The sequence below is a fragment of the Clarias gariepinus genome, chromosome 2 (genome assembly GCF_024256425.1).
Source record: "Clarias gariepinus isolate MV-2021 ecotype Netherlands chromosome 2, CGAR_prim_01v2, whole genome shotgun sequence".
In the NCBI taxonomy this organism is placed as follows: Eukaryota; Metazoa; Chordata; class Actinopteri; order Siluriformes; family Clariidae; genus Clarias; species Clarias gariepinus.
This window is the reverse complement of record NC_071101.1, coordinates 40,777,534-40,787,954: the sequence shown is the minus strand read 5'-3', so window position 1 is coordinate 40,787,954 and position 10,421 is coordinate 40,777,534.

Sequence of the window (10,421 nt, the reverse complement as noted above, 5' to 3'; positions counted from 1 at the left end):
AATTCTTTATAGTAACATAAGTGTATTTAACTATATTAAGTCAGCTCAGTCGATCCCGCTAATTGTCATTTACAGACCTCCAGGGCCGTACTCGGAATTTCTTAGTGAATTTGCAGATTTCCTCTCAAACCTAGTCGTTTTTGTAGACAAAGTGTTAATTGCTGGAGATTTTAATATTCATTTTGAAAACCCAGAAGACCCTCTGAGAACTGCATTTATGTCCATACTGGACTCGGTAGGAGTAAATCAGTGTGTAGTAGGACCCACTCATAAAGCAGGTCACACTTTAGATTTAATAATATTATTTGGATTAAGTATAAGAAATTTATTCACAATACCACTATCTAAAGTTATCTCAGATCACTATCTTGTCTCAATTTAAGTGTGTCACAATAATAATGTACACACAGCGCCGCGCTACCGTATGAAACGTACATTCACATCAACTACCAAACAGAGTTTTATCAGTAATCTCCCAGAGTTCCCAACTTCGATTAGATCACCGTCTGACCCCACAGAACTCGATCAGGCGACTGAATATTTAGAGTCGACATTTCGCTATACCCTAGATAATGTAGCTCCAGTCAAAAGAAAAATTATTAGAGATAAAAAACTTGCTCCCTGGTATAACGATCACACGCGCACTTTAAAACAGACCGCTCGGAAATTAGAACGAAAAATGGCGTCAAACTAAATTACTAGTATTTCAAATAGCATGGAAGGAGAGCATCCTGAACTATAGAAAAGCTCTTAGTGTAGCTAGATCAACATATCTCTCCACTCTTATAGAAAATAACAAAAATAATCCTAGATTCTTATTTAATGCTGTAGCCAAATTAACCAGAAATAAGACCACTGCAGAAATCTCCACAACAACATCATGCAATAGTGAGGACTTCATGAACTTTTTTAATAATAAAATTGTAAATATTAGGCATAAAATTGAGGTTTTGAAACCGAACAATGTAATTGATGCAGATGTTAATCTAGCCATGTCAGACCAGAACCTAGAATACTTTACTCCCCTTGAAGAGAATGAACTAATTTCACTCATCTCTTCTTCAAATTCATCAACCTGTATATTAGATCCTGTACCGACACATTTTCTTAAACAGATAGTACCAGCAATAATAGAACCCCTGTTGAGAATAATTAATTCTTCACTCAGCATTGAATATGTTCCAAAATCTTTTAAATTAGCAGTTATCAAACCAATAATTAAGAAACCTGACCTCGACCCCTGTCAGCTGTCCAGTTACAGACCAATATCAAACCTCCCCTTTATCTCTAAGATCCTGGAAAAGATAGTAGCAGAGCAGCTATGCTCATATATACATAGAAATGGCATACATGAACTGTATCAGTCAGGATTTAGGCTCATCACAGTACAGAGACAGCGCTCGTTAAAGTAGTAAATGACATTCTATTGGCCTCTGATCAGGGTTGTGTAACTATGCTTGTATTACTTGACCTCAGTGCAGCTTTTGACACTGTTGATCACGCTATTCTTCTTCACAGATTAGAAAATGTAGTGGGAATTAAGGGTACAGCCCTCTCCTGGCTCAGATCCTATCTGACCCATCGTTATCAGTATGTAGACTTAAATGGTGATTATTCTGCATGTTCTCTAGTGGAGTTTGGCGTTCCGCAGGGTTCAGTTTTAGGTCCACTGCTTTTTTCCCTTTACATGCTTCCTCTGGGCAACATAATCCGTAAGCATGGTATTAGTTTTCATTGTTATGCTGACGATACACAGTTATATGTCTCAGCAAAACCTGATGAGAAAAAACAGCTTACTAAAATTGAGCAATGTGTGCAGGACATAAGAAATTGGATGCTAATTAACTTCCTTCTGCTAAATCCGGATAAGACAGAAGTTCTAGTCATAGGACCGCATACAGCTAGGAGTAAAATTTTAGATCACACCGTAACTTTAGATGGCCTTTCTGTTCCATCAAATGCAACAGTGAAAGACCTTGGTGTGATTATTGATTCCAGCCTTTCATTTGAAGCACATGTAGATAATATTACCAGGATAGCATTCTTTCACCTCAGAAATATTGCCAGAATAAGAAATTTATTGTCGCTAAACGACGCAGAAAAACTAGTTCATGCTTTTATCACCTCTAGGTTGGACTATTGTAATGCCTTACTGTCTGGTTGTTCAGCTAGATGCATAAATAAGCTTCAGCTAGTCCAGAATGCAGCAGCAAGAGTCCTCACCAGAACCAGAAGATATGAGCACATCACCCCTATCTTATCTTCACTCCATTGGCTCCCTGTGAAATTTCGCATTGACTTTAAAATACTACTCTTGACATATAAAGCATTAAATGGTCTCGCGCCGCAGTACCTGAGCAAACTGCTAGTGTCTTACGATCCGCCACGCCTACTTCGATCAAAGGATGCAGGCTGCTTGTCAGTACCGCGTATTATGAAAAATACAGCTGGGGGCAGAGCTTTTTCTTACAAAGCCCCAAAGTTATGGAATAGTCTTCCAAATAGTGTTCGGGACTCAGACACAGTCTCAGTGTTTAAGTCCAGGCTAAAAACCTATTTATTTAGCCAAGCATTTTTATAAATAGATTTGCCATAGGTAAAGGAGCAGATCTGGGGGACTCATGGACGTAGAGTATTATGGTGAACTGGTATGTTTGGATGCTGTCTTCCTCACTCTCATTGATCACTCAGGTTTGTTGACGGTGAGGTGATTGTTTGCTTTACATGTCAGGAAGCCCTCATGTTTGTGTTTCCTTCTGGCTCTCCCTTTTAGTTATGCTGTCATAGTTAGTCCTGCCGGAGTCTCTGCTTGCACTCTACAGTTAATATACATTCACATTATACATTGTGTGACTGTGACCATACCTAACTGCCATCTCTCCTCTTCTTCTCTTTCCCCCCCTCTTTCTTTTTCCTCTCTCCTCCTGTCCCCCCCTTTTACTCTTTCTCTCTCTCTCTGTCGAGCTACACATGTCGTTCCTGAGCTGCCAGTGATCCAGACTCCCTCTGCCCTCCGGACCTGTCTGACCCATCCTGGTGCCCCGCTTCTGGCTGAAGATCTCGTCACATGGATGCCCTGTGTGTCTCTCTGGGATGCGTCTGGTGTCTGGGAATGATTCTCTCTACCTAGAAAATGGTTCTGGCCTTGACTGGTGTTGGCAACTGTTTCTCTGGGGACTTGACAGTTCGATAGTTCATGACTGGAACTTCTTACAAGTCTACCTGGGTCTTCAATAACTACCTGGACTCCATATTAACATCAATTAACATCAGCTATTATAGCTGAACTGCCTCCCACCCTACACACTGTATAAATGCAGATCATTTACTGCTTTCTGTTTCACCCAAATGAGGATGGGTTCCCTGTTGAGTCTGGTTCCTCTCAAGGTTTCTTCCTATTACCATCTCAGGGAGTTTTTCCTTGCCACTGTCGCCCTCGGCTTGCTCACCAGGGACAAACTGACCATTTTGATTCATACAAATTCACATTTCATACAAACTTAAATAATTCTTTTGACTATGTAAAGCTGCTTTGCGGCAATGAAAATTGCTAAAAGCGCTATACAAATAAAATTGAATTGAATTGAATTGAAGATATCAATAATATTACAAATATTGCGAATATTTACTTTATTGTTTTCCACTTCTTTTAAGTTCGCTATTAGGTGCATACTGACACCTGCTGTAGTGGAGTGTGTAAATACGCAAGTGTACCCGAGAACGGAGAATGTGAACGTTGGCCAGTGGGGGAGGGGTAGGGAGCAGTCGTTCCTCAGCGTGGTACAAATCATTTGTGCCTGATGTTAAGTAAACGCCCTTATTCTGCTCAATCTCATTGCTTGGATGCACTTGGCTTCATGTCTTCATCTCTGAGATAATCATCAGTTAACAGTAGACCTGTTTTCCAGTCTAGTCCTTGAGGTCCACATGTTTTTTTTTTTTTAATTTTTAATTTTTTTTTATTAATGCTCTCGCAGTTCTCTAGACACCTGACCCGAGCAATAATTACCACTGATTCAGCTGTGGTGGGAGCTGGGACAGAGCAACCATATAGATTACCCATAGCATTCCTAAAGACTGGTCTGGAAACACTGGGGGGGGCGGAACCTTGTCCAATACACCCGGCTTTGTGTATTCAGCCTTTCCTCAGAGGCTTGATCGAACGCTGTAAAGCTAGTGAAAGTGAGCGGTTAAAGGCTAGGTGCTGAGATTAGCTTAATGGACCCTGTGACAAGTAAAAGCCTTGTGCAGACCGACTGAAGCCTGCAGGCCCACGTATCTCACAGCATATGGGTGCAAGGAGGATGCCGCCCTGTTTTTGTTCTTTGACTGAACATGTATACACACATGCGCGCACAGACACACACCACTCCCCTCTCCTCTCCTCTTGAAGGCACACTCCCTAGGAAGGTCAGAGGTTCACATGTATGTATGTATGTGTGTGTGCTTGTGCTTTTCTGGAGAACAAAGCTTGGGTTCATAAGATTCAGTCTCTCTACAGACCCCTGCGGTCTTGGAGCGAAACCCGGCTGCTGTAGGGCATTAATAATAAAGCTACTGTTGATTTTTGCTTCGCGCAGCAATAAATATGATCCTGAGATTGAGAATCTGACCAAAACAAAGTTACTAAAATCATTTGTCATTTGTCTGGATCCAGTACATTGGCCATGTCTGGTGCACGAGTATACCGCCTAGCAGTGTCTCAGTCACAAGAAGAATATGATAAGAAGACAGAATGTGTATGTGAGCCATAAACACACAGACTCGCAACACCACAACTAAGCTCAGCTGCAGATGACGGAGTGGAGCGCAGGGGGAGAAGGGTTCAAAGGGTGGAAAAGGGTTATAATGAAATGAGCTGGTGGGCTGCTACCCGTATGTCTTTCTCTACCCCCTCCTCAGCTATAGTCACAGTCCGTCTGTCTCTCTCTCTTTTTCTAACCCACAAGACCCTCTCATGTATCGTTTGTGTTGCCCTTTTAATAAAGCCTTCTCACTTTCCACAGCCATTATTCTAGTTCCTTTGTGCTGTAATAATTTTTCAGCAGCATTTATATTATTATGACTCACCCTGAAGTCTTAAAGGGTCTCGCTCAAGGACCAGCTATTAAGCTCCATAACCAGTGAGCTGCACTTAAGTGTTTTTATACATTTAAGAAATAGAATGTGGGAAACCATGCTGAGCAAACTGTACACGTTGACAAATACAGGCTTGAAATTATTATTATTACATTTAAATTTAGCAGACGCCGTTATCCAGAATGACTTACATTTGTATCTTATATATCTGAGCAGTTGAGAGTTAAGGGCCCTTTGCTTAAGGGCCCAACAGGAACAACATGGTGGTCATGGGATTTGATCCTGGGACTTTCCGAACGTTAGTCCAATGCCTTAACCACTAAGCTACCCTGACCCCTTATTATTGTTTATTAGCAGCTTTACATCCAGACCACACCACTTGCAGCAAAGATCTGAAAAAAGTAAGAAAGTTAATGTCCAAATGTACAGTATAACACGGTCGATAGTCATGGTGGATTTGGAGGCTATCTAGAGGTTATCCATTTAACACTACAACGCAAGATCTTTTAATACGGTCGATGGGGTGGAAGTGACATGGCCCGGGTCTTGCTGAAGACCTGCTTGAGATCATGATAATCAGTGGGGACTTTGGAGATATCCGGAGTCTCCTCAGTTTTGGCTGGGGTGGGGAGTGCGTGATGCGCGGAGCGAAGGCATGAAGTGGCACAGGAGGGGCTCCAACCCGTAATGACCAGCCTGGTCCAGTCTATCTGGGGACCATGGAGAGTTAACCAGGGGAGGCCCAGGACCATCTTCGAGGCAGAAATGTGGTTGGAAAACCGTTCTTAATGAGTGTGGTCGAATAGTAAAAACAACAACAAAACAATAAAACTAATGGATATGTTTAATAGTAAACGAAAGAGCATTTCCACAAACACAATGCAAAGAGAACTCAGGGGACTGGGACTAAACAGTTGAGTAGCCTTAAGAAACCACTTACCAGTGAAGCTACAGTAAGTGGAGAAAGGCTTCGATTTGCAATGGAGCATAAATGATGGATTATGAAGCATGGGAAAAAGGTCATGTGGTCTGATGTGTCCAGATTTACCCTGACAGAGTGACAAGAGCATCAGGTTTAGAAGAGATTCATGCACCCATTATATGTAGTGCTTACTGTACAAGCCTATGGGGCAGTGTTATGATCTGAGGTTGCATCTGTTGATCAGGTCTATGTTTATCAATATTATGTGCCTAAAAATGAGGGAAGTTTACTGCCTGAAGATACTGAAGGGCCAGGTTTGTCTATCAATGGACTTTTTTTCTTCTTCGATGGCATGGACATATTCTAAGATGACAATGACAGTAATCATCAGGCTCAAAATGTGAAAGAATGATTCAGGGAGTATGAAACATTTTCACACATGAATTCAAGATAGGGCACTGAGGTCAAGATTTCAAACATACCCGAGATGGCGCCAGTAAGGTCAGCTGCAATCATGACCGCTCTGACCTCTCTTTTGTTGTTTTTGTTTTGAACTTAACTTTCTGTAACTTAAAGCCTGCATTTTTTTCACCATGGTTTACATAAGGTATAACAGTGACACTCTTATTCTTTATTTCTATCCGAAGATTTTGGAATCGGATCCATGCTGGGTAAGTGAGGGCCAGCATGGATCCTTAAGGGAAAACCAAGAGGAAAAGAGTCAGCATCAGAAACAGCCTAAGAGCTCATGCTAACCGCACACCTTTGCCTATCGTCCCGTTAGTCAATGTCTAGTAACTGGAAAACAAGCTTCACCAACACGTTGCTCAACCAACTACTACGCCATCCAGATGGACTAGTTCTTTTTGGTTCACGGTATGGACAGAAAAGTCTAATTTGGAAAGTCGAAAGGAGGCGGCATGTGTTTAATAGTGAACAGCAGCTGGTGCAACAACGCGATCACTGTACCTCTCACATGCTCCTGTCCCCCCAACCTGGAGCTACTTACCATCAAATGTCGTTCTTTTTATCCTCCTCTGGAAGTTACATTGGTCAGTGGTGTTTACATTCCACTTTAGTCAGACACAACACCAGGACACTGTGCTCATTGTGACATACCACCATCTTCTTCATGGCAAGATCTAAACAAAGGCTTAAACAGGAAGTCCCTGCACAGAAGAAGGTCGTATGCTAGGCTGACCGATCAATGGCCACCCTACAGGACGCACTGGATGACACAGGTTGGGACAAGTTCCGGCACAGCACTGATAACATCAACATATTTACTAAAGTGGTTGTTGGATTCATTGGGAAACCAGCGGATGATACCATGCAAAAAATGACTATCATTTCCCAATCAAAAGCCATGGGTGGATAAAACCATCGATGACGCTCTGATATCTTGCACTGCTGCCTTTAACACTTGATTTGTATTGGGCAACATGGACTCATACAAGGCTGCGTCATACCATTTGCAAAGCGGTGAAGTAGGTAAAGCAGGCCATGGCATTAGAGACACAGATCCAACAGAATGACTCTAGGAACCTGTGGTGGGGACTAAGGACAATAATGGACTATAAAGCACCAACATCTGAAATGAAAAAGGCGGATGTATCTCTGGATTAGCGTTAGCAATGATAACAATGATGGCCTCCGAGTGGCGCAGTGGTAAAGTGCTCGCCCAATCATCCGGAGATCGCTGGTTCGAACCCCGGGTGATGCTGTTTTCCTCTCACAGCCGGAGGAGTACATGAGAGGTACTTGCGCTCCCACATTAATCACTGCTCTACAGCCAATCAGGAGCGTCTGTGAGCTCGCGCACCCGGAAGGAGCGGCTAGCGCTTTCCTCCGAGTGTGTTACTCCGCCCCTAACGGTGCGTGAACAAGCAGTTCGAAAAGATGCGGTCGGCTCGCGTCACGTGGTTCGGAGGAAATACGGGATAGCTTTCGCCCTCCCGACTGAGTGGTGGTAGTAGCCTTAATGTGGGAGTCCCCAGTGACGGGGAGGAATTGGCCACGACTAGAAAATCGGGGAAAAAGAATTGGACAGGACTAAATTTATAAAAAAAAAGGTTGTAAGCAGGATGGACAAATCGGTGGCTGCTTCAAAAGATGCACTTGATGACGCAGACTGGAGCATGTTTTGGCACAGGTCTGATGACATTAACGTGTTTACAAAAGCTTTTGGGGTTCATCGGGAAACTAACAGATGATGCCATACAAAGAACTACCATCAGAACGTTTCCAATTAAAAGCAATGGTTGGATAAGACCATCCAGACCACTGCCTTTAACCCGGGACGCGTCTGGTAACATGAACTCGTACAAGACTGCGTCCTACAACATTCGGAAGGCGGTGAAGGAGGTGAAGCAGTGATATGGGAGGGAACTAGTGTCATAGCTCCAACAGAGGGACTCTAGGAGCCTGTGGCAGGGACTAATAACAATAACTGACTATAAAGCACCAACATCCGTTATGACGAACGCTGACTTGTCTCTGGCAGACGAGCTGAACACCTTCTATGCTTGCTTTGAGGCTGCAGCCAGAAATGCATATAGAAATACTAAAGCTAACCAGGCTAACACTTCAGTAATAATGAAGTGCTTTGAGCGGCTGGTCAGAGACTTCATTGTTTTTTCACTGCAGTTTCGACACACCAGAGTTTGCATAGCGAGCTTTACGGATGATGATCTCTCACCTCCTCCATACATCACTCACCTGGACACTTAAAAAACTATGAAACCTGTACTACTACTAACTTTGAACTGCAACTTTGCACAATAATCTGCACATCCACAAATTATCTTGCTCATAACTGGACACAGTTCTATACTAAACTACATTACATTTCATTTCTTCTTTATTTCATTTTTATAATTTTTTATATTTTATTTGATTATATATATTTTTTATTTCTATTTTTTATTCAACTATTTTATTCCAGTATTTTATTTTCATATTTTTTTATTGCTTGTACATTATAAAAAATTAAAAAGTCTTTTAAATCTAAAGTTTATTGACATATTTCCTATATTTCAAATTTTTAATTTCTCTTATTTTACACACTGAAACTTTCCTATTAAATCTTAAGGTCATCAGCAGTTGTATAAGCATTTCACTTCATATCATACTGTGTATGACTGTGTATGTGACGAATTAAACCCATACAGATGTGGCCATTTAGAATGCATGTTTTTTTCCGCAAAAGGCCACAATTTATCTCCCGGAGTGCCGCCACATCCCGCTAGCACCATTTTAGAATTTAAATAAATGTGTTGTGCTTTACAGAATATCCGCCAGATGGTGCATGGAAGGACTTTATCTAAAAGCCAGACAAAGTAAACCCTTCTTCCCCCCACATTGCAATTTTTATTTAACAAACATAAAGCCATAAGGAAAACCAACATGTGAACCCCTAATTCAATAGCTTGTTGGTCACATTTAGTAATAATGTTAAGTAATCGTTTCCTGTATGACATTTTCAGTCTCTCACATTGTTTTGGTCCATTCTTTTGTTTTTAAATGTTACATACTGTATGGTGGTCCGTCTGAGGTTAAATTTGTCTAAGACTATGACCCACCACAATCAGATCTTCTTTGTCTTTCAGCTGTCCCCTTTCAGTGGTCACCACAGCAAATCATCTGCCTCCATCTATCTCTATCCTCTGTACCCTTTTCTCTCACACCAACTAACTTCATGTCCTCTCTCACTGCATCCATATCACTCCTCTGAACTCCTTCAAAACAACACACACACTCACGCATGCACGCACACATGCAAAAAACATTAAAAGAGAGGGTAATAACTATTACACATAAGTTAAAGTCAGTACAAAGTATGGCATTTTTTTTATGTTTTTGTGTGGGTTTACCAAGGGGTCTCCAGTTACCTCCAGTTGCTGAAAATAAATGAATAAATAAACAAAACTTATAGCTGCTCTATACTATATCAAGCCAAAATCCCTAATTCTTTTTGTTTTGCTCTTTCTGGAAAATAGGATGCTATGCTAGAAGCAAAGTCATCCATGTTGTGCAACAACAGATTGCATGCCTGCAAGCCTCTGACAAGTATGAAAATGAAATTGCATATATATTTAGCATATTTAGAATTTATGTTCTCACAGACACTATGAGCATGTGAAAAGGACCACATGATTGTGGCCAAGGCAACATTTTTTTTTCCAAGAAAAAAAAGATGCACATAATCGTGAATCAGCTTCCTTTGAGCTTCCTCTTTTTAATCTCAGGCAGAGAAATCAGAGAGCTCTTCATATGGACTCAATCTATTCTCATCCCACCCTCACTCATGCATCTCATGGTGAGCTGAAAAAGAGCAAATCAAGAGTTAATTATATCATATTTGTAGGCTGAATGAATAGATTGAAAATAATTGATAGTAGGATGCACCCTTGCTAAAAAT